The sequence below is a fragment of the Heterocephalus glaber genome, unplaced genomic scaffold (genome assembly GCF_053883595.1).
Source record: "Heterocephalus glaber isolate CG9 unplaced genomic scaffold, H.glaber_assembly_v1.0 deba00001509, whole genome shotgun sequence".
NCBI lineage: Eukaryota > Metazoa > Chordata > Mammalia > Rodentia > Bathyergidae > Heterocephalus > Heterocephalus glaber.
In genome coordinates this window covers 33,268,578-33,293,856 of record NW_028258325.1, presented here as the reverse complement: position 1 = coordinate 33,293,856, position 25,279 = coordinate 33,268,578, and the positions used below count along the sequence as shown (strand labels likewise).

Below are 25,279 nucleotides of genomic sequence, written 5' to 3'. Positions count from 1 at the left end.
ATTCGAAACACTTGTGCCCAATCCACAGCTTTTGGTCTGGTTTTCATGTTTTCTTTGTTTAGCTCACTTTTTCTTAGGTTTTTCCAGGTTGGGCTATATATTAGAACCAAACCAGACCCAGACGTAAGGTTGTACTTGGTGTGTTGTCAAACTGCACTCTGGAAGGAGGAGGACAGGAAGTAATGGCACATGACTGCAGTGACCAGAAGTTAGCACTGGGAGGGCAGTGAGAGGAAGTAGATCTGGTTGGGTGAGCGCTCAGTGTGGGATGGGGGGCAACCTTCCTGAGTGTGCTTCTGCTGGGCTCATTCTTTGCAAGCTGCTGGGTTAGAAATGGGTAATGTTCTGTGCACCCTAAGTGACGCCAGGCTGGCTGAGGTCCACAGGTTCTCTGTAACCCTGGAGTCACCTGTGGACCTCTCTGCACCCTGCACTCGGGTTCAGAACAAAAGGGTTCTAACTAAGGTCACTTCTAAGCCTGTGGTCTCAAAGAATTACATATAGCAGGTGTGGGTCAACCCCTGTCACTCTGTGATTCAAATAAAGGGCATGGACTTTTATTGGAATAAGGAAGATGCTGATGCTGATAGCCGTTCAAACAGGTTTGGTTAAGGGCTCATTCATTATCTCTCCAAATGGGAGTATTTCATTTCTCAAGTAGTGAAGATTAGCTGGGCGTAGTGGTGCATGCCTGTAATCCCAGTGCTTAGCAGGCTGAGGCAGGAGGATTGCAGTGAGTTCAAGGCCAGCCTGGAATACATCCTCTCTCAAAAAACAAAACAAAGTGACAGCCCTGCTTTAGGAGCAGTGGGCACCTTAGTGAGAAGGAGAAAGGCCCTTTGCATGGAGCTCACAGTTCTCTGGAGCAGGTACTAAAATAGGATGAAAATGAATGTATAATGCAATTCCACATAATAAGTATAAAGAAGAAAAATAAAGATAGGGAAGAGGAGAAAGAATACAAGGTTGAGGGTTGGGGGTTCTAAGGGTACAGGTAAGGGGCTGGGCATGGTGGTGCACACCAATAATCCCAGCTACTCAGGAGGCTGAGGCAGGGAAGGCCAACCTAGGCAATTTAGCATGACTTTGTCTCAAAAAAAAAAAAGGAGAAAAGAAAAGAAAGATAAAAAGGGCTAGGGATGCAGCTCAGCATGCCCTGGGTTCAATCCTTAGAACTAATCAATTAGAACTATCAGGGAAAGCTTGGAGGTGGTGGCATTTGAGCAGAGCTGGGGATCCAGTCGGGGAGAGAACCGGAGGAGGCCAGGCCCCAAGCAGTGAGCTAAGGCAGGGAGGCCCAAGGAGCTGGCCAGGAGCTGCCCTCAGCAGGAGCAGGAGGGAGCCAGTGTGGAGGCCAAAGGCTTTTGGAAGCAAGCAGGGCAGGGAGCAGAAGGGAAGGAAACTCAAGCTGCTCTTTCAGAAGGATTCCCGATTTTATTCTAAATGTGAGGAGAAGCTATCAGAGAGGGTTACAAGAAGTGACATGTTTGCATAGAAAAGGAAAGGTCAGTCTTTTAGAATATGGATTTAGCATGTTTAAGGAGCAGAGGGAAGCTGTACATAGAGAAGTAAGCTAATCTGGGTGTAAATTGGTTTAGTTCAGCCTCATACTAGTGCACGAACTGAACTAGATGAATTTTACCATTTCAGCAGGGGAAATACAGCATCTGCTGGGGAATAGCCTTATCTTCTAATAACTCCTGGGGATTTTACATTTTCCTTAAAAAGGTCTTATGTGAAGACAGACTGTTTTCTAAAGAGAAAGCTGCTTATGTCATCTTTTGTCTTCTTTCAGTGCGTCTTTTGAAAAGGTTCTTTTTGGTTCTCTTCTTTCTTCTCTACTTTCACCTTCCCTCTGTTCCTCAACTAATGCTAAATATCTTATAAAACACCTGGATCTTGCATGCCAGTGTTCATTTTAAAAACAGCATTGGGTACTGTTTGGTTTTTCATTTTCTTTCTTGGTACAAAGATTCCTGGGAATAGTGAGTAATATTCACAGATGGCAGAATCGGAATGTGCAGTTCCACTTTGTTGGCCCTGACCTCATGAGATATTTGCTTGCTTCTCACTAGAACTGCATCAGGAAAGTAGGTACTAAAGTGCATCCACATGAAGCAGCAGTTTACATGGACATTGAATAGCTTGGGAGTTTGTCAGCCTCCAGCCACCTTTCTTGAAGGGCCCAGTCCATGGGGTGCACGTGCCCTGCAGAGCAGCAGGCAGGCCTGCTCTCTCAGTCCCTGGCAGCTCTCAGGTCTATCCCCCCAGCTCCCTAACTGCCCCCACTGTGCTCAGGAAATAGAGATGTATACAAGCCACAAGAAGGCAGCTTGTCCCGTGAGTCCAGGGGTGGAAGAGTGCTGTCCTATGGACGGAGAACATGAGGGGGAAGACTTCAGACAGCTTCAAAAGCGTTTCTTGCATAAAAAGGCTTTTTTGCATTCCTAACAAGCTTTAACCATTTTAAGAGAGGGTGAGTTTGGAAACTGAATGTTTTTAAGACAAGTTCTCTCATGCAAATATTCACCTCTTCTCTTAGAAATATAAATACTTCCCTCCGTTTTAAGTAGTACTGGGGATTGAACCTAGGGACATTCCCAGCATATATATATATATATCCTCCACCCCCTTTTTGAGACAGTGCTCCTAAGTTGCTAAATTGCCCAGGCTGGACTCGAACTGTCAGCTCTCCTGCCTCAGCCTCACAAAGTGCTGGGATTGTACCACCATGCCCAGTTCTGTTACCCCTTGAATCTTCCTTTCCTCCCTTCCATCTTTATCTATGTATAATTTGCATATAAGAAATTTCACACATTTTTAATGATGACTGTGAACAATTATATATGATGTGGAATCCCTGCCCTAAGCAAGAGCTAGAAATTTCCATCTCTCTAGAAAGTTCTTGTGTTTGTGTGCAATTGGTCTCCCTCCAAGTCCTCCTGAAATCCACGTACAGATAGACAGCTTGGCCTCTTCATAGGCAGCTGTGTGAGAGGTCTGAAGAGACCTCGATCAAACCGAACTTCATCCCCAGAAAATCCCATAGGTTTTTACCTTTTGTGGCTGTATTTGCTGTTTGATTCTGGCTCCTATTCGCTGAGGAGAACTGCCACTAATTGGACAATTGTTAATTTCTCATTTGTTCTTTACTATTTATTTCTGCTTTAATTAACATTTATTGGGCTTACGTACTAGCCCTAGTTAACTCAAGGTATCCTGGGAAGAAGGTGTTATTATTAAGCAACTTTATAAATTGAGGAAAATATGAGGAAACTGAGAAACAGTCACATGTGATACTAATATGTAAAAAGAAAAAGTGAGGTTAGTTTTCTGATGGGAAAGTAGAATTAAGTTTCTTGAGAAATGCATTTTCTCATTGATCAAATTACTCCCATGCTAAAAAGCCAAGGGCTGTCCATGAGCACAGCCCCTCAGGCCTGTCGCCATGGCTGTGGATGAGTCCTTCTGGGCCTGTTTCTGTGGCTGCCGCCTGCATCTTCCGACAGGTCATCTTGCCTGAAGCCTTCACTGCACAGCGGTCCTAGTGCTCTTGTTAGTGAGCAGTTCTGGGAGCACTGCCTTCCTGATTAAAATTCCCCAGGGGTTCCCTGTGCAATCAGACGTGGACTCCTGGCTTGTGCTTATCCCAGGGACAAGTTCTGCTGCCCTCCCCTGCCCACCCCCAGTCTGGCTGGGCCTAACCAGTGTCATTCTTCCAAGGTGCTATGCTCTTGGTGTCCCTGTGCCCAGGTACTGGCTGTTCTTTGTGTCTGGAAAATGTCCTGTTCTCATTCTTCATGCGGGTCTGTGGGGCAGACTTGCTCATCCTCCAGAACTTGGCTCACCTCTTCCTTGATTAGCCAGGCAGATGTGGGATCATCTTCTTCCTACTCTTCACTCTTCCCCAGGTGATTCTCCTGCTTTTGCTTCCGCCTCCTGAGTGCTGGAATTACAAGCATGAAGCACCATGCCCGTCTATTAATTTTTGAGACAGGGTCTTGCTCAATTGCCCAGTCTGGTCTCAAACTTATCTTTCTCGGGCCAGGGATTTAGCTCAGTGGTTCCAGCGCCTGTCTTGCAAGCGCAAGGTCCCGAGTTTGATTTTTCGGTACCAAAAATCCCCCCCAAAAAACAACTTATCTTTCTGTCCTCAGCATCCCGGGGTGCGAGGATTACAGGCACCACCATGAGTTTGTCTTTTCAATTTGGTATTTCTAGCTTGCCTGGACCCTTCACCCAGACACTAAGAACAGTGAAAGCAGAAAACACATCCATTTTATCCACTGCTGCTGTTCCCAGTGCCTGACATTGGCCACATCTTGTAGTATGTGTTCAACTAGTATATTTACTGCAAGCATGAGTGGTGGCTGTTTTTGAGTGTTAAACTGTACTGGCTCAGCCCAGGGATTGCAGACTGAAGGGGCCATCAACACAATCAAGGCATGGCCATATTTTGCATGGGTGGCTTCAACAACACAAGTTTATTTTCTCTCATTTGTGGTGGTCTCAGCAGGTCTGACTTCTCCTGAGGCCTCTCCCCTAGGCTGGTAGAGGCCATTTCTTCATTGTGTCTTCATACGGCTGCCCTTCAGTCTGTGTTCCGACCTCTTCCAATAAGGACACCTGCCATGTTATACTGAGGCCCCGGGAAGTGATCTCATGTAGCCTTCAGCACCTCTTCAAAGACCTTGTTTCCATATACTCTTAAGTGAAATAAATCAGACACACATGTTTAAATACCTCATTGTGTCTCTGGTGTGAGAAACCGAAAGTATAAATAAGGACTGAAATGTATAATGGATGTTGGGAAATGGGAAGAAAGTGTTTAGATGGGAAGGGCAACAAGGGAAGAGGGAGGAGAAAGGAAGGAAGGGACAAGAAAAACAGTGAAAACAGAAGGAAGAAATGGAAACAAAGCTTTTATATATAGGAGGGAATGAGATAAAATAAAATAAAATTTATGAAAGAAAGGGGGGGGGGGAGAGAGAGAGAAACCTTGTCTCCAAAACCACTTGGAGACTGAGGATTAGGATGTTGGCGTATGACTGGCTGGGTGAGGACACTGAGTATCCCATAATAGGCAGGGACAAGAGCTCTCAAGCTCTGTGGTTTCTTCCTTATGTCTGTTTCCTGTTTTATAACATGTCAATAAAGGGAAGCCCAGAACCACCAGGGAGAGCAGTTTGTTCGCTGAGGCTGAAACTGTATGGTCATAATATGCACCTGCTCAAACACCTGATCTCCTTTCTCATCTCTTTGATCTTGGGACCATATTCGTGTTTCTTGAGAAACTAATGTTTCAGAACTCCAGGGAGAACTGTGGTACTTTTCAGGTTGGAAATACATACTCCTTCATTCTATTCTCCCCAAAAGCTGACATATGGACTGCAGACCTTCTTTCTAAGGGTTTGGTGGACGGGCAAGGTAAAAGCTGTGTAATGACATGGCGCCACCTTTGTGGGCTGTAGTCAAACAGCTAGGTCCTTTATTACCCTTGAAACGGGCACTTGTGCACAGGTTGGACTCAGAGAAATGTGTCAAATGCCAAGTTTCTGTGGGCCAAAGTTCCTGCAAGGATGGTATGTTAATCAGAAGCTCAGCCTTAGTTAATTTGGCCAATGCGCTGGGGAGAACTTTGCAACAGAAGTTTGCATGGCTCAGTATTTCTTACCTAAGTGGTAGGTTGTGGTCTTTCTTGGTGGGGCAGGAGTAAGAACCCTTCTGGTGAAATAGCATTATAATAAAATCTGCTATACAGAGCCTAGCTAGTCAAATAGGTTTACTCAAATGTGGAGCTGAATAGTCAGGGAATATTAGTTTTGTGTGGGCAGAAAGTCCACCTGTAAAGGGTTCCTAAAGGTCTTGAAGGAACATGTAAAATATGTAAAATGGTTTTGAACATTTGCTGTGTACCTTGAAAGTCCATACATAATTCAGTGTTCTTCTTCAGAAAGAATTCTCTCTGTTGTCTTTCCAGTGCCTCGTGCATGCTAGGCAAGCACCCTACTACTGAGCTACATCCCCAGTCCCTGCAGAAAGAATTCTATGTGAATATAAAAATCATAGCTGCTCTTTGCTAAGCATTTCCTCTGTGCCAGGCCCCAAGGACTTTATAGCTGTCTAAAAGGTGGGTAATCTCAGGCCTGTATTAGATGAGAAAGGAGGCTCAGAGAAGTTGAGTTAAATGTCCAATATCGCCCAGCTCCCAAATAACAGAGCTGAGCTTTGGCAGCTGGTCGAACCTCTGAGCTTCCTCTTCCATTCCTCCTCCTTGTCAGAGTAAGATTTTGCTTTTCCTTGAATGCCATTGAGCTAATATGATCCTGAGTATCCTTGCAAACTGGCAAAAGGATGTGTCCTCTTTTCTCCATGTGTATACGGGTCAGTGCAAATTTCCTACAGTGCTCAGTTATATGGCTTTCCTTGTACTTCTACACACACACCAAGATGCGGTGATAGCAAAACACCACATTTGGTCTTCTCCCTCTGCTCCTTTCCATTCAGGGCTCATTAACGGCTGGCTCCTCCTTCTGGGCTTTGGCTCAGTAGTGTCCTCTTCTGTTTGGCAGCTCGAGGAACAAAGGAGCTAGAAGGACCCCTTGCACCTGGTCACCCAGCAGAGCACACCAATCCCTTGGCTCATTGAAGAGGTTTGGTAAGTGGAGGCAGCTACATCTTCACCAGGGCTGGAGGGAGCATCATCCAGGGTGACATCCAAATGCTGAGCCCCACCCTTCCTGCATTTGCCAAAGTGCCCAGTGTGTTTGGAAGCACCTATATCCCCAAGGGACTTCCACAGTCAGAAAGAGTGAGAGCTCTTTCAGAATGATCTTGTTTAAAACTCTTTTAATACTGATTTCCACAGAGATATTTCTTGGTGAGCTCTTCTGGTAGTGTTTTGAGTGTCACTGGGTCTGCAGTGCACACCCACATGTCCCCGCTGTGCACACAGGTTAACACGCCTGGAATTGGGGTGTAACTCACGCAGATGCAAGCTCAGTGACACACAGCTTTTGCTGGGATTCCCTCAATGCTCCCTACCTCCTGTTTGTCACAGAGTACATGGACTTTCTCTTTTGGAGGGGAAGTAGAGAAAGGGGATTTGAGTTCTTAAATGTAGACAATGAATGATCTTTGAAATAGAGTGAATTGATAGAAACAGTGCTTACTAATGATAGCATTTAGGTTTCTAACACCAAAAGAAAAACTACTTTTTTTGGGCAACACTACATGATGGTCTTGTGATGGCTAAGCTGGGACACCAGGGACCACGGGTGTGAGCACTCAGAGCCACCAGTGTGAGATACCGGAGTGCCTCCCAGGTGAGAGTTCTCTGAACCAGACATTCTTTTGTTTTTTCCAAGATAATCTTTTTGGGGTTTTGAGACAGAGTCTCACTATGTAGTTCAGGCTGGCCTTGAACTCACTGCCATCCATCCTCCTGAGTGCTGAGATTACAGGCAGGCACCAGACACCCAGCTGGAAAAGGCTTTAAAACTCCTTAAAGAGATTGATTTTATTTATTTTTTATTTTTTTATTTGTTTGGTACCAGGGATCGAACTCAGGAACTTGCGCTTGCAAGGCAGGTGGCGGAACCACTGAGCTAAATCCCTGGCTCCAGAGATTGATATTAAACTGATGACTACAATGCACTCTTCTTTGGGGGGTACCGGAGATCGAACTCAGGACCTTGTGCTTGTGAGGCAGGTGGCAGAACCACTGAGCTAAATCTCTGGCCCTAAACTGATGATTAGATGTCTTGCAGCTCAGAGAGAAAACGTTCCTTATCTGTCAGCATCATTTCCTAAAGCTGGATGCCAGGTCTGGTTTTCCTGTGAAGCCTTTGCGTTCTCCTCAAATCTGTGTTCTTATAATTTCCTCCACCCATGGGAAGGTGATCAGCTTCTCTCGAGGGGTTGCTCACTAGCGAGAACACTTTCCTGTTCTTTCCCTCCTTGATGCATCAGGGAAAGGTGATCACTGGTCCAGGCAGTATGTGGTTTCCCCACCCAAAGGCTGCATTGAAAAAAAATGGAGCTGAGCACAGTGTTACACACCTGTAGTCCCAGCTACTCAGGAGGCTGAGGCAGGAGGATCATAAGTTCCATGCCAGCCTGGGCAACTTAACAATTTAGTAAGTCCTGTCTCAAAATAAAAACAAACAGGAATGGGATGTCGCTTAGTAGTGGAGTGTTTGTCTAGCGTGTGTGAGCCCCTGGGTTCTTTCCCCAGCACCCCCACCACCACCATTAACAACAACAACAACAAAAACAACAACCACAAAAAAAACCTCAACAACCTTAAGCTGGGGCACATTGACCAGTAACTGAATTGACAGACTCATAAATTTGTGCATGTAGTGCGCACACACGGAGGGAGGGGAACCCCAATTTCACTGAATTGGCATTCTCACGCTTTCTGGTTTCTTAGTCACCGTGAATTTGACGTGGTCATCTTTTTGTTTATTTGTTTTTGTTGTTGTTCTGTTTTTGAGTTTTTTGAGACAAGGTCTTGCTGTGTAGTTCAGGCGTTCAACTCACTATTAACCAGCTAGCCTTGACCTTGTGGCAATCCTTCTGTGTCAGCCTCCCAAGTGCTGGGATTACAGGTGTGCACCTCAGTGCCTGGGGACATGGTCATTTTCTAAGAGGTCTGTGAAAGTAGGGAACAATCAGACCTAGAAAGACCTTTTTAACAGGTCCATAACCTTTTTTTCTTTTTGAAATGTTCGCCCTAGTCTGAGATAAGACTGATTAGCATTCTCCATACAGAAGCAGACTCACCAGTCATAAGCGATATAAGGAAATTTGAGCTTTTATCATGAACTTCTTCTGACCCCATTGGCCATTGCCCTTAAAAACAAAAGATAGAAACAGGAAGTAGGGAGATAGAGCTTTCTCAAATGAGAGGGGATGAAGAGATGGAGGGGCAGAAGGGGCTGAAAAAGCAATGAAGATGTGTTATGTACATGTATCAGCTCAACACAAGGAGTGCAAACATCATGCGCTCCAAGCATGTACTTGAAAAAAGCTAGCATGAAGGTCATTACCTAATTTTTGAGGAGCCACAGGAAGTACATGTCCTTTTGGACATAAAGACATCAGAGGTGGGAAGGTAGAGATCCCTAGGACAGGTGTGTGTGTGGGGGGGATTGTTATAGAGTTTCTCATGGGAATTTTGAATAAAATAGTAAAACATTTTTTAGTCCTGACTCTTCCCCACTAATCATAGCCTAGATTTCCACCCCAAGTCAATCAGTTCAGACATGGATATTGTTTTCTACAAATTAAAAATGTAAGATACCTTTGAAAAGGGGGGCTGCTCAAGGTGGTCCTTCAGTATGTGGCTCTTCATCTTCCTGAATTATAGCTCTATTCGTGAAACCACAGAGCTCTCAGAAACAAATTTCCTTAAAAATCCCTAGAGAAGAAGCTGCACCTTTTGAGAAGTCACTGCCCCACCATTGCATTTCAAGAAGGCAGACTTGGCTGGGCATGGTGGCCCACCCAGAAATCCCAGCTACTTGGAAGCTAAGGTATCTCAGGTTTGAGGCCAGCCCAGTCAACTTAGTGAGGCCCTTTCTCAAAAATAAAATTGAGGGGGCTTGGATGTAGCTCAGTGCAAAGCGCTTGCCCAGCGTGTGCAAGGCCCTGGGTTCCATCCCCTGCCCCCCTCACATCCAGCAGGCAGACTTAAGTCAAGCTCTCCAGAGTTGCACAACTCCTGAGGCCCACATGAAGGAAACTAGGAGGATGAATACTGCCAAAGGTCAAGCAACTGAGTTGAAACTGTCTTTTGTTTGGTCAACTACAGGAACCTGTCCCCAAATGACCCTGGGCTACACAAGACAATCTCAGAAGGCAGGTTCTAAAAGCAACCTTTCTGAAAATGGAAGAGATATTTTCCTATCACATTAATTGTCACTATTTACTTTATACAATAAAAAAATAGATAGATAGAGACAGAGACAAAGACCCCCAAATTCAACTTGGATTCAAATGAATAAACCTACTACTACCTAAGACCACCCTATAAAAGACACCAGGGCAGGTACATGGGAGGTACAAAGACTATTCACACATGATCCTTGCCCCAGCACAGTTTAAGAAAGAAAGGGTAAGCATTTAGTCAATAAGAAGTATTAACTGCCCCCCCCCCGCAAAAAAAGTGAATTAGAAGGTCTAGGGATGTAGCCTTAGTGCCAGACAGCTTGTCTACTGTGTGCAAGACATAGGGTCTGATCCCCAGCACCCCCCCCTAAAAGAGTGAATTAGAAAGCAATATCATAACTCGCATATTTAGTTGGTCATGGTGGCACACACCTGTAATCCCAGCATTTGGGGGCTGAGGCAGGAAGTTCACAAGTTCAAGGCTAGCCTGGACTACATTAGGAGACCCCACCTCAAACAAGCAAAAGAATAAAACTCATTCATATATTTAATGGTATTTTTTTTAACCAAGAGCATATGAACGTTTATTTCAACAAACTGATTTTGAAAGTCTAATGAGGGAAATATCTCATTAGTTCCATTTTGTAAGTCTTAGTATATGAGAATAAATGTGTTTTACAGGGAAGCAGCTAAAATTAGAGCTAGTTTTTAAAGACAACCCTTCTTGACTCTATTAAGCGCCAAATATATCAAAGTTTTTCTAAAATAAATGGATACATCAGGTGCATTTATACTATTCTCTTAAGAGTTTATTATAAATCAGTTTCATAGGCCACAAGAAATAAAAGGACTATATACAGCCTCACAGGAAACAGGCAAGGACCAGAGGAGGGTCAAGATGAGTGTAGGGCCTCAGTGGGTGAATTCCCAGGGGAGAGGACCTTGTAAGGGAAACCAGACAATCCGATGAGACACTGGGAACAACAGCATAACAAACTACTTCCGTAACTCCGGCCAAGGTCAAAGAAGGCCTCACATACCTGGGGGAGGGGGCCGCATCCCTGGAGGGGACATGCCCATAGGAGTCCCTCATCCAGGAGAGATCCCCACTGGGGAACTCATGGGTGGCTGCATGCCTGGAGGGGGTGGCCCTAGCCCCATAGGAGGGGGAGGACCCCCACGGACGGGTGGGTACTGGGTCAGGGCCCCTGCAATACTAGCTGTGGCAGCAGCTGCAACAGTGCCTCTTCCTTGTGAGGTCATCACCTGTTGAGATGGCCCACCAACCCCATGGACTGGCCCAGCAGGAGCCTGTGGCATGGGAACACCAGCTGGGATTCCTCTACCAGCAGCCCTACCAATTCCTGGGCCCCCAGCAGCTCCAGCAACTGGCACTCGGGCAATGCCGATATCTTTGGGAGGAGGTCCTTCTACTATCATCAAGACCAGGTTCTTCCCTCGAAGCAGCACCAGGCCGAGGACCCGTTTCTCTTCCCTTTCTGCTTGCTTAAAGTTCTTTGGCTTGATCTTCCTGTATTCATCACAGTCACAGAGGATCAAATTCATATGCTTGTCGAAAGCCTTGAAGGTACCAATGAAGATCCAGCCATCTTGTAGGATGCACCTCATCCTGTAGTCAGTGTGCTGCAGCATCTTGCTGCTCTTGCCCACCATCATGGTGGCGGTTCTGATGGTTCGGATTCATGCCGGATTTGCTTCTTTAATGGTATTTTAAAATGCAGTACGAGTGAATGAGTCCCTTTTCTCATATTTTTATCTAGTAAATCCATGTTTCTCTTATTTGGATCTCTCCCTCTTCTACTCTCCTTTTCTTTTATCTGATCCCCAAACCAGTTTAACATCAGTGTTACTGCAGGTGTGGGGCCCATTGGTATTGACAATTTATGCAAAAATAGGCTTCAAGTTCTTTGCAGTTTACAGATGTGTAATTACCATGTTAATATAAACTGAGAGCTTTCCATGAGTTGGTGTCAGACTAATTGGACCCAACTCACAGTAGCCCATGGTAGTGGATACTGTCGCCCAGTGACTTCACAGCAAGACATTCCTGGAATAACTAAGAGGATGCTGAGCTCAGTTTTCTGGATCCCAACTGATGTTTGGAAAAACTGGGTTAAGTAGGATATAAAAGAAGAGGGTTCAAGCCTAATACCAAACTGGATGATTTCCTCCTTTAAAAATATTGTTTTCATATGGGCAAAAGTCTCATAGATCCAACAGTCCCTTTAGCTACCTGTTCTTTGATGACTTGCTTTTTGCCAAATGCTATGGTTTAGATCTGAAATGTGTTTGGGAGGTGGGGCCTGGTGAGAAGGGGTGAGTCAGGGGGTGTGGCTGAAAAAAGGATGTTCTTGTCCTGGGTCTCTGCTTCCTGACTGCCTTTAGTTAAGCAGCTTCCCTCCGCCAGGCCCTTCCACTGTTCCGTTTCTGCCTTAGAGCCAGCCAGCCATAGGCTGAATCCTCTGAAAACTGTGAGCCAAAATAAAGCTTTCCTCCTTTAAGTTGCAGGTGTCTGATATTTTGTCCCAGGGGTACAAAACTAGCTAATACACCAAGCAAGATAACTGATTTTCAAAACAGGAAATGTGGAAAGGTGGATATAAGCCATGATTCGCCCAATAACAAGGCAGCAACTGGATGCTTGCCTGCAAAGGAAGTTTGTCTCCCTACAAGGAAGAGGTTTATTCCCATCCGGCACAAGGAAAAAGAAAGCTATGAGCATCAACAAAATATATGTGTCTTTTGGCAGAATAACAGGTCAATGGTGGCTTCAGACTTCATAGAAGGATATTTAACACTCTGGAAAGCCAGGGGAACAGTCCCAAGGTTCTGAGGCTGAAATCTGGCAGATTTCCTGAGTGACACGGAAATGTCAGCACTGAAGTTTCCAAGAACATAGATTTCAAGCCAGTCATTGTCTGGCATCAGAGTTATGCTGAGTCCGGGCCTCATCCAAGGCTGCAAGTTGATTAAAACAGGTCTCTCCCAGATTGTGTCCACAGCTGCAACACCCGGGGAAGACAGAAATAGAACGTCTCATGTTTACTTCAGCCATACTTCCTGGGGTCTGTGCTGGGGTATTGGATACTGACAAATAACAGAAGTGAACCAAACCCCATTGGTTTCATCAAGAATAACAAAAATTGTGTCTATAAAATCAGTGAGGCTCTTTTCAAACTACGATCCAGATCAGCAAAATAGGAGGGACAGCTTAGCAGAGAATGAAGTGGTGGAGAGGCCAGGCTGGAGTAAAAGGGTGCTGAACACGGCAGGGCCTCTGGATCTAGATCTGGCTGTGTGTTTCCACTGTGTGATCTGTCATCGAGTGACTTTGGAGTCATGAAATACTGGAGTTAGAAGTCCCTGGAGGTGATGGCAGAACTAACTAGAATTGACATTGACATAGTGCTTACTATGTGCCAGGCATGAGATTATTTATTTGTATTTTCTTTTTTACTTGGTTTGTTTTTCTCCTGGCAGTATTGTGAATTAAGTCAGGGATGCTCGGTCATGGAACTACATCCCCAGCCCTTTTCATTTTTCATTTTGAGGCCCTGGCTAAGTTGCCCAGGCTGGGCTTGAACTTGCAATCCTCCTTCCTCAGCCCCCAAGTAGTTGGGACACAAGTGCATGCTGCTGTGGCTGGCTATACGTGACTAGCTTTCTTTTAGCTCTACGATGATGCTATAAAGAAGGCGTTAGGATTCTTATTTTGCAAATACAGTTTAAATACATCTTGTCCAAGGCCACTATGGATGCATGGTAGAACTGGGACACATGCTATCTTAGTTATTTTCTGTTGCTTTGAGTACCTGAGACATGGTTTCTTATAAAAGGAAGAGGTTCATTTCTTAGTGTTCTGGAGGCCAGAAGTCAATCAGCACCGTGCCCACTCCTGGCTCGTAAGTGGCGAATGCCTCCTTGCTGTGGGGAGCTGGCCCAGGCTTGCTTCCTCTTTTTATAAAGCCACGACTGTCATGATGACCCCATCCTCTCTATTTCGTCTAATTTTAGTTACCTTCCAAAGGCCCTAACTCCAAGGAACATTAACAAATGACTTTGGAGGTTAAGCTTCAGCCTATGAGCCCCAGGGATATACCCAAACCATCCAGTGGGCCAGGGCCAGTCTGAGGCCAGGATCTTACCTCTTAGATACCAGCTCCTTGGAGGGCTGAGGGAGCCTTAGAAAAAGGTGCAGTCTAGACATCCCGGCCACAGTCCCTAGGAGTTCTTTAAATCAGTTCAGCAGAAACATGAAAGATTTTTATTGAAAACTACAACCTACACTGTGTAATAGAAACCGTGCATAATTTAATATGAAAATTACAGAGTGCACCAGTGGGTTCTAGCTTGGCCCGCAGCTCTCTCTTCACTGGAGAACTGACCAGGACTCTTCACCAGGGTGCAGGGTGGATGACAGGGGCCATTGCTGCCCTTCAGCCTCTTGAACTGGGGTATCTTCTTGTGCTTCAGTTTTCAGTCACTTTGCCAGTTTGTAAAAAATACCAATGTATAAGTGCCATTCCTTAAGCCTCTGATTTAATTGCTCTGAGGGGACCTCAGGGACTGATCTTTTTTTTAAAACTCTGCAATTGAGTACATCCTATGTGGGCAGCTGCTGGTTTAGACATTTGCTTATAGCCTGGCAAATGGCTGCATGTTGGGCTTTCCTACCTGAAGGTAGTTTTGATTTTGTTTTTTCTATGATGTGTGGAGATGGATTGGGCTTTGAAAACTTTTTGACTCCTAGGAAGAAGCTGTAACATAACTTGTTGGAATCTGATCTGAAAACACCCCTGTTTAAACTCCCCACTCCATGTCCCATGAAGCTGGCAAAAGATTCTTCTTACAACATTGCTTCAAGTGTACTGTAATTACTTTATACCTCAGATCTATAGATTGCACGGGGCTATGTGCTATTGATACAGCCCAATGTGAAGGGACTATTTTTGTCCTGTGATAAACTCTGGTGCCTATATGTGCTGTTCATTTAAAATACACATAGGCATACACATACACACATTTTAGTTCCATTTTAGGTCTTGGTGGCAATGCCAGGGTGTCTCCAAGTCCCACTTGGCCCTTAATCACTGATTAGAGGTTAAGAGGTTGAGGTAGATGGTACCTTAATTCTAAAATGAGGAAGCCAGCCAGGTATGGTGTTGCAGGCCTATAATCTCAGCACTCGGGAGACTGAGGCTGTAGTATAGCTGGGAATTCAAGGCCAGCTGGAGCTACATAGTGAGTTCAAGACCAGCCTGAACTACATTCCAAGACCCTGTCTCAAAAACCCAATACTAAGTTTAAAAAAAAAAAAGAAGACAAGGCTGACACCTAATGGAATACCCAAACCTCAGACTCCAGTCTCTTGTGCTAATAACCTTTCCTCTTTGCCTCACTGCCACACTTAAAAATTTCTTTTGTGGCATTTCCTCTTTATTAACCCTATCTCTGTCCTATTCTATTCCAAGTCATAATTTTATACCCAAATTATTACAATAGCCATGGGAGAGGGGTGGGGGAGCCAGAAGGATGCACATACAGGTGTCAACAGTGGTTGGGTTTGAGTGGTAGGCATCTGGTTTTAATATTTTTCGTGTTAGTTTCTCTGTGATTTGTATATACTTTCATAAACAAGTAGTAATCTTCCTAAAGAGAAGCAAAACCTCCACTGGATCTGAATGTTTACGTCCATTATCCAGCCCAGTCTGTGGCCAGATGTCAGAGCTGCCTTTTGCAAATGCATTTTTCCTCCAGTCTTTATCCTGCTTATACCTCCTGGGCTCCTTGCGAAAGCCCAAACTCCTGAAATTGTGAATCTCTAAGGTAGACCTACCCCCTGCCTGTCCCCTCACCCAGCAGCAAACTGCACAGTCCTCTCTTCCTGGGGTCAGCAGAGTCGGGGTCACCTCCCTGGCTTATGCTGTTCTCTCCACGGAGAGCCCCATGCCCTGTCCTTTCCTCTTCACTTGTCTAAACATCACCCTTTGGAACTCAGCTCAAGTACATCCTCTGCCAGCTCATCCATGTCACCTTTATCAGGGATGGCAAATAGTTTTCATCTTATACATCTGGTCCAGGCAGGGGAAAATAGTGGCATGGGGAATTGAGAAGGAATGAGTTCTATGCTCAGTAATCGTTCTCCCATAGGCACAAGAAGAAGTTACAGAATATATGTCACGTATTTTCCATCCAGATCTATATCCATTCATTCGTGTGTGTGTGTGTGTGTGTGTGTGTATTTGAGATAAGTTCTTTTTTTTGGTTGTCTATCCTTTTTCTTAAAATTAAATTTTATTTTATTTTATCCCATTCCCCCTCTCAAGCGACAAGTTCTTGCTCTGTAGCCCAGGATGGCCTTGAACTTGCAATTTTCTTACCTCAGCCTCCCAAGTGGTAGGGTTAGGTATGTGCCACTGTAACCATTTTTTTTAAAACCTGGAATATCCAATAAGGTGGTCAGTGACTAGATGTGGCTCTTTAAATTTAGATTAGCCAAAATTAAATATAATTAAAATGTCCAGTTCCTTAGTTGGATGGCCCACACTTCAGGGGCTCAAGAGCCATGTATTTCAAGGCATGATGGCTGTATTGCCAGGCTGTATTGCCAGTGCCTTAATCCCAGCACTCAGGAGACTGAGGGAGGAGGATTACAAGTTCAAGGCCAGCATGGACTACATATCGAGACCCATCTCAAAAAAAAAAAAAAAAAAAGGCATGTATCAAACAGCAAGGATAATAGAGCCTTTCTACTGCTACCAAAAGTTTTATTACACAGCCTTGTTTTAGACATAGAGTTGTGTACATAACAACACAGGACAGGACATATTTGTTGTGTGTGTGCCTTTTTGCAGTGAGACTAAAAGATTTTATGGGCAAGAGTCAGAAATATTTTATAAGTATTGTTGAGTTAAATTTTTAGTACTAAAATGGAAGTGTACTATAAAGTATAATTAATTTGGAATTCAGGAAACTAAGTTTCTGGCCCCAACTCTTCTGCCAATTGGTGTGAGTCTTGAAATATTTCATTTAACCATAGTAGGTCCTAATTTCCTTAAGTGTAAACAGTTGTACATTAAGCTATATTGAAGGACATTTCCAGGTTCTTTGTATTATATATGGAGCATTTACTTTTAAATTTAAAAATGCAAACACATACATGCTCAGTGAAAACAAGCAGATTAGAAAATATTCTAGTTTAGTTTATATTTTATTTTTTGTGGTACTAGGGATTGAACCCAGGGCCTTCTCACTGAACTACCTCCCCAGACCTTCTTTTTTTATTTTTTAGGGCTAAGGTTAGGGTTAGAGACAGAGACTCACTAAGTAGTTATGTTGCCCAGGGTAGGCTTGAACTTGTAATCCTCCTGCCTCGGCCTCCCAGAGGAATTTGAAGTGTCCACCACCACCAGCATTTTTACTTTTTGCAGTGCTTGACACATGCCTTACACGTGCTAGGCAAGCACTCTCCCAGTGCTTTAAAGCCTCAGCCTTCCTGGCTATTTTGAGACCTGTTTGTCTAATTTCCTAGTGGGACCACCGTTTCAGGATTTAACCCTCTGCTATATCTGCAGCTGATTTCTTGAACCCAGGGTCTTGCGCGTGCTGCCTAGGCAAGAACTCTACCGCTGAGTTACTCCCCGGCCCCGAATTCTTCTTTGAAGAGAACCATGGCAAAGATGCAGTGATGCCCAGTGTCAAGTATGCAGATCTGGGGCAGGTCAGATGGGGGCTTAGGCAGCTGTCCTCTCATGTGACGTCCACCTGCGATTAACACAGAAGTCAGACCTGCACACTCACCAGCCGGTGCTGCCTACCTTTGCCACTGCTTTAAACAAGGGACCAACGGGCCGGGGATTTAGCCCAGTGGTTCAGTCGCCTGCCTCCCAAGTGCAAGGACCTGAGTTCGATCCCTGGTACCAAAAAAACCCAAAAAAACAAGGGACCAGTGAGCTGGGACATGCTGGCTTTGTATGTTCTGCTGGCTAAGAAGTTTCTCTTTTACATTTTTTTTTTTTTCTTTCTTTTCTTTTTTTTTTTTTGGTGCCGGAAACTGAACTTGGGTCCTTGCGCTTGCGCAGCAGGTGGCGAAACCACTGAGCTAAATCCCCAGCCCATCTTTTACATTTTTAACAAGTTGGGGGATAAAGAAGGAAGAAAAATATGCAAATGAGCTGGGCATGGTGGTGCATACCTGTAATCCCAGCACTTGGGAGGCTGAGGCAGAAGGATCACCATGGGTTCAAGGCCAGCCTGAACTACATAGCAAGACCCTGTTTCAAAAAACCAAAAAGAAAAATATGCAATAGAAACTGGACAGCTCATAGACCACAGTGAAAGCATTCCATGTGTAGCTGCACCACCAGGCAAGTGCTTCGTTTCTGAAAGGCCACAGGGCCCAAAGCTCAGCACAGTAGGGAAAAGCTCCATGCTCTGTGTGTTAGCACTGATGATGGGAAAAAGCAGCAGAGCTGCTGGGAGCAAAGGGGGCACTTGCTTATGTCACCTTTCTATCCAGACACTGCAAAGCAGGCAGGGGCCTGTGACCCCGTGTTCTGAGGGCGGAAGTTGAGTCCTCGAATCCAGAGTCCGTGCCTTCTGTCTTGGCTTTGGGAATTTGATGAGTCACAGTGTCTGGCTGAGTCACAAGCCAGGCTTAGTGGTGCACACGTGTAGGCCTACTTAGGAGGCTGAAGCAGGAGGATCGCTTGAGCCTGGGAATTTGAGACCAGGCTGGGCAACACAGTGAGACCCTGTCTCGAGAAAACAAAAAACAAACAAAACCAGCGCTGGGGCTGTAGCTCAGCGGTTGAACATGTGCCCGTATGTGTGAGGCACTAGGTTTGAACCCCAGGAGCACAATGAAACAAAATAAAATCGGAAGGCTCTTTCTTAGAAGGGGAAAGCTGTGAAAATCCTTGGTGGTCCAAGGCTATCTAAGGAGGGAGCTGCATTTGTATCTCAGCTTGCTCTCCCTTTCCTCTCGCTGCTGTGCCTGTCGGCACTGTGGGATCTAGATCACATGGGGAAATAAAGGTTCTGAGCTGGGGAGGCTAACCACGGCAAGGCCAGGCCAGTGTCTGCACTCGGTGGCACCGCCGTAGGTTCTAGACACGTGCAAAGGTCGTGGTTTCTCTTACTTTTCTTTCCGGTGCCCATTGGGCAGGTGTCCACCTGTGGACTTCCCCAGCCCTTTCTTTCTAAGCCTGTACTCGAGGCTGGCACCAAATCTTGGCTTCCAAAATATACTTCCCCTTAATTATCTAACCTTCCCACTTTGGCATCTTCCCCTGCACTCTGGCCTCTTTGCTTCTCTTTTTGACCTGTTCTGTCCTCTGGACTAATATCCAAAGCCCTTGGCTCCTGTGTACACAGCTGCCATTATATAATCCAGTATGCCTCACCTCCAATAAAAATTCACATTTATAAAAAATAGAGAAATATGAAAAGTAATTCTTCCCTGAAATCCTTCCATTTGAAAAAGGAACATCCCTCCCTCGTGCTTCTCCTTATCTGCATTACATTGTAGTAGTTGATAATTGGAAGAAGCCCCTTCCCCTAACTGGCTGGAAGCAAATTCACCTTGGTATTTGCAAGTTACCCGGTACAGTGGAGAGCATATCCTTGCTTCCACTCTGGCTCATAAACTAACTTTCCCTCATTTGGTGGCAGTCGTGGCCAAGCTCATTAAATATACCCAGTGGCCTGGGTCATGATCTTATGAAAAATAGTATTTGCTTCAGTTGGTACAGATTCATTTGGCGAAATTCCCAAGCTACTCAAGGATGAGTCTAGTGCAGCGTTGGGTTCCCGGGGGCTCCCAGTTCATGGTGCTGCACAATGTCTGTGCTCTGTTATTCTGCACTGGGATCCTCAGCCCAGAGCAGTGCTGTTGTCATGTCCAGGAGGCCTCGCTCCGCTCCAGGTCCAGATGCTGATGGCAGCTCTGGATATGCTTCCCTGACACACAGTACTTACAGTCTCTCTTCTGCACTCATAGCAGCTGTGAGACCCTGAGATGAGCAACAGAAATTAAATTATTAAAATTTGAGATAAACATACCATATGCAAAACTATGCTGAATGTTAAAAAATTTTAGGACTTTATTACAGGGATACACACAATGCCATACCCTCCCGCTCCCCCAATACTCTCCTTCACTTCAAACACACTTATCCCATCATTCTTGCCACTTTCTGTAGGAGTTCTGGAAACACTTTCATTGACGTCTTCAACTGTGCTCTTGTGGTTGCCTCCATGTCCTGAATAGATTAAAATTGTTTACCTTACTGGGCGTGGTGGCACACGACTGTGATCCCAGCACTTGGGAAGCTGAGGCAGTAGAATTGCTGCAAGTTCGAGGCCAGCCTGGGCTATATAATGAGTTCAAGGCAGCCTGAACTACACAGCAAGATCCTGTCCCTCAAAAAACAAACTGTTTACCTTTTGTGGTCATTTTGACTTTGGGGAAGAACCAGAAGTCGCAGGGTGCCATCTCTGATGAAAAAGGTGGATAAGGGAGCACTGTAATGTTTTTATTGGGCAGAAATTGCTGTACATGTAAAGTATTAACTGCTTCAGAAAGTGGCAAGAATGGTAGGTTAAATCTGTTCAAAGCGAAGGACAGTATTTTGAGGGGGGTAAATGGCAATGTGTCTTTTACTATAATAATTTTTTATTTAAATACATTCATCATATTTTAACATACCTTGTATATGTGGAAAAGCCAACCATCTTTGGGAATCTTTGTTGTTAAGACTGTGGTATAAACCTAATAGTTATAGGGCCAGGGATTTAGCTCAATAGCACCGCACCTGCCTCGCAAGTGCAAGGTCCTGAGTTCGATCCCCAGTACAAAAAAAAGCCAACCTAATAGTTATAAGCTGAGATTTTTGGAATTTGAGTGGTTGGGTTCCAGGCTTCCTTTCCACTAACAATTAACTCCCCTTGTTTCTCATTTGTATGAGGAAATAGAGATTACAATAGTACTTGCCACATAGATTTTTTTTTTTGGTACCGGGGATCAAACTCAGGTCCTTGCACTTGGGCAGCAGACGGGGAAACCACTGAGGTAAATCCCTGGCCTAGAATTTTTTTGAGTACAAGGGATGCCTAATAAATACATGTATTAGTATTTTCTGCATACGTACAAAGGGCATGATCTAGTACAGTGTTTCTCAACTTTTTGAGGCTCTGGACATCTGAAGCAGATAACATTCAGGATATCCCATGAGATATAAATCTCACAATAAAAATAAATATATCCTAAATGTTGCACAGAACATACTATTCCAATGCATCACTTTTATTTGCTAAACGTGGCAGTCTTGTCTTTATGTTCTTCAAAATTATTGAGGAATCAATCCTGCTTCTGTGGTTGTATCCATTGATATTTACTGCTTTAGAGATTTATTAAAATATTTATTAGTTCTCTTAACAGTAGTTAAGTTTGTTTTTTGTTTTTGTTTTTGTTTTTTGAGACAGGGTCTTGCTATGTAGTACAGGCTGGCTTTGAACTCACTATGTAGCCCAGGCAGACCTTGAACTCATGGCGATCTTCCTACCTCAGCCTCTGAAGTTCTGGGTTTATAGGCGTGTGCCATCTCACCTGGTTAATAGTTAAATTTTATGTTAACAAAAATAACATTTTAATTGAGAAATAACTACATTTCTAATCGTATCAATGAACTTTTCATGTTCTGTACATTAAAATCCTTGGCCTGTCTTGTACTTTGAGTAGATCTTTTACCTACATGTGATTCTGTAACATCATACATCGCTCATTTGGAAAATATTTACTGAGTTATGAAAGATCTTCCCTTTTTTTGGTACCAGGGATTGAACTTGGGTCCTTGCTCTTGAACAGCAGGTGGCCAAACCACTGAGCTAAATCCCTGGCCCCTCCTTTTTTTAAAAAAAAAAAGACTAGGTCTCACTATGTAGTTCAGGCTGGCCTGAAACTCATGGTGATCCTCCTGCCTCAGCCTTCCAAGTGCTGGGATCATAGGCGTGCAGCACCAGGCCTGGCTAAAAGATCTAACTACTGATATATTTATTATATAATGCAATATTAAAATTTTGTTACTGTCACAATTTATAAGAGAAGCCTTTGACTATTGGCAAGTTGGCCAACTCATGGTGGTAAATGCACGTTCCCCAAATTTTCATTCTACTTGAAAGCTGATATTTCATCATTGGAAATAAATGCTGTCAGTTGTGCTCTTTGAAGTGACAGGTCCCTCCCTCCCCTGCCACCGTTCTTTTCTTCCTTCTGCTACTGGGGATTGAATCTAGAACCTTCTCATTAAGCTTCATTCCCAAATCTTTTTTATTTTTCATTTTGAAATGGGGTCTTGCTAAGTTACCCAGGCTGGCCTTGAACTTGTAATCTTTTTGCCTCAGCCTCAGAGAGTGCTAACATTACAGGCATGTGCTACCACACCTGGCATTTTTTTCATTTCCTAGAACATATCTGTGAAATATCAAAGACTAAATAACTGTAGGTAGTTCTTTCAAGTACAGATGACATTCCAGGACCAAAGTGGCTAGTTCACCAGCAACTTAGTCATACACTGTTTCTCCTGGAGATGACCATCATAATTTGGTACACAATAGAGCTTTATTGTACTTTCCATATATTTCAGTTTTGTTTCGTTTTGTTTTTTTTGGTACCAGGGATCAAACTCAGGACCTTGACTTGCGAGGCAGGCAGCAGCACCACTGAGCTAAATCCCCAGCCCACTTTCCATATATTTTAGAGTTGAGATTTAATAAAATTAATATTTTACTGCTTTATCAAAACACTGGTTTTTTTGTTTTGTTTTGTTTTTGGTACTGGGCATTGAACTGGGGACCTTGCACTTTCGAGGCAAGCAGTGGAACCATTGAGCTAAATCCCTGGCTCAAAACACTGTTTATTGTAGAGGGTGGTTTTTTCCCCACTTCTGGGAATTGAACTCAGGGCTTTTAGCACACTGGGCAAGTGGTCTATTACTAATTTACATTCCCAGCTATTTATTTATTTACTTACTTACTTATTTATATGGTACTGGGAATAGAACCCAGGTCCTTTGCACTGAGCTACATCCCTGGTCCTTTTTATGTTTTATTTTGGGACATGTTCTTGCTAGGTTGCCCAGGCTGGGCTTGACTTTGCAATTCTCCTGCCTCAGCCTCTCAGTACCTGAGATTGCAGGTATGTACCATCACGCCTGGCTATGACATACATTCTTAAGGAAACTGGGTTTTTAAAAACAAAGTAAAAGCAAAACACCTTGGAGTGCCTGGTGATGAAAATGTCATGATTATGAGTCCATTTTAGTGGCTGCCTTTTACAGTGGCAGCAGATTTTATGTACCATTGCCTTCTTGTCACTAGCACAAATGTCAATGTAGTGAATTAAAGAGTCTTGGTGACTTCCTAGGGTTACAGGGACTGTACAGAACTTCTGGTCTAGGACCTAATGTTCCCAGTGAAAGAAAGACAGCTCTGGATAGTGTAGATTCCTCACGTGCTCTCTTGCCTGTTCCATCCTCTCCTTGCTTGGGCAACTTGGGAGATCACCAAAGGCTTCTGGAATCTTCCTTCTGGTCTGCGTTAAGGCCTGGCTGGGCGGGAAGCCATTTCTGAGCTTACCCTCCTGGCTCTTCAAAGTCCTTTCCATAGACATGAGGGTTTTAAGTGACCTATGGGAGTTCCCAGGCCTTTGGAGAGTTCTGGGATATCCAGATGCTCCAGAGTAAGTCTCCACGTCTCCTTCTCCCTTTTCTCTTTCCATGTCCCCAGGGAGCTCAAAACCCTTTGCAGACTCTAAAACCATTCTGCAGGCCAAATGTATGGCCTCACAGATACCCAGGGTAGAATCAGCCCTTAAAGCTGACCCATGCTCTAAAACAGGCCTGCGGGACAGGGCGGCAATCTCCTCAGGTTCTTATTCTGCTCCACCAGAACTCTGTAGTTGAAAGTTCCAGGGTACACCTTTACCTTGGCATACAGAAGAGCAAAGATTCAGCTTGGAATTGTGTGGCTGGAGTCAGGAAGTGTTATTGTAAACCACTTACATAAAACAGGAGCCGCAGTGCTTTCTCGGGGACACATAACTTAGTCTGTGAGCAGCATGAGATAGCAGTGAATCCAGTAGCATCCCAAGCACTGTATAGAGCACAAGGAGTCCTTGAAAAAGAATACAAAACAAGAGCAGCATACAAATACTAAAAAGAAAAAAGAAAAAAACCACAGTGTCTTAACACAACCTACAGGGTTTTAAATCAAATACCAAATTTGTGACCACAGGGGGAAAAAAATGATCCAAAAAGGTTTAGCAGAGGTGCAGGAACCCACACTGCTTAGCTGGGTTTTGTGGTCAGATGAGGCCTCAGGACAGAGTTGGTCAATAGACTGGACTGACGGAGGTGGGTATAGGGGTCGGAGAAGGTGGGGGGGGGTCGTGAAGAACAGGGCCCAATTGGCTCTAACACAGGGAGGCACAAGATAAGGGCAGGTGGACCTCCATGTACAGGCAGACCTGTCCCGGGACATGAGTGTGACTCAGGCGGTGAGCTCGAGCTCCAGGGAGACCTGCCTGGATTCTCTGTCTGCTGACCTGTTTGATACAACCAAATGAGACCTCTTCTGTCAAGCTCATGGTCATTGTGCACACATAATGAGCAGTGCTTGTTTTTGGGGGTTTTTTTTTGGTGTGGTTTAATGGCTAGCTCAGCTGCTAGCTTGTCCTTATAATTAATTTTTCTTATTCAGTTTTTAAAAATGAAAAAAAAGCCAGGCATGGTGACACAGGCCTGTAATTTCAGCACTTTAGGAGACTGAGGCAGGAGTGTATAGCAAATTCAAGCCCAACCTGAGCAATTTAGTGAATTAGCAAGTCCCTGAGACCCTGTATCAAAATAAAAAAATAAAGCCAGGCATGCTGGCATACGCTTGTAATCCCAGTATTCAGGAGGCTGAGGCAGGAGGATAACTGCAAGTTTTTAAGAAATAAATTTTATTTTATTCCATTCTCCCCTCGCCCCTCCCCTTCCTATGTATAGAAGCTTTGTTTCCATTTTTTCCTTCTATTTTCACTTTTTTTTCTTGTCCCTTTCTTCCTTTCTCCCTCTCTCTTCCTTTGTTCCCCTTCCCATTTGAACACTTTCTTCCCATTTCCCAATATCAATTATACATTTCAGCCCTTATTTACACTTTCGGTTTCTCACACCAGAGAACAATGTGGCATTTAAACATGTGTGTCCGATTTATTTCACTTAAGAGTATGGTCTCAAGGTGCATCCATTTAGCTATAAATGTCTCAAGCGCATCCTTCTTTATGACAGAGTAGTACTCCATTGTATTAAAAAAAACACATCTT

General features: G+C 44.3%; 1 protein-coding gene and 1 pseudogene across 6 annotated transcripts in view; one reads left to right on the top strand and one right to left on the bottom strand.

Annotated features, from left to right (window-relative positions):
- Rbm47 (RNA binding motif protein 47) overlaps window positions 1–25,279 on the top strand; it is a 157,105-nt gene that overhangs the window by 56,300 nt on the left and 75,526 nt on the right. For 4 of the 6 annotated variants that reach the window (XM_087187504.1, XM_087187502.1, XM_087187508.1 and 1 more), the window contains exon 2: window positions 6,573–6,658. The exons of the other annotated variants lie outside the window; for them this stretch is intronic. The gene's annotated coding sequence lies outside the window, so the exon portion shown is untranslated. The remainder of the gene's footprint in view (window positions 1–6,572; window positions 6,659–25,279) is intronic. 6 annotated transcript variants of the gene reach the window in all.
- Window positions 10,897–11,604, bottom strand: LOC101703836 (small nuclear ribonucleoprotein-associated protein B pseudogene; annotated as a pseudogene).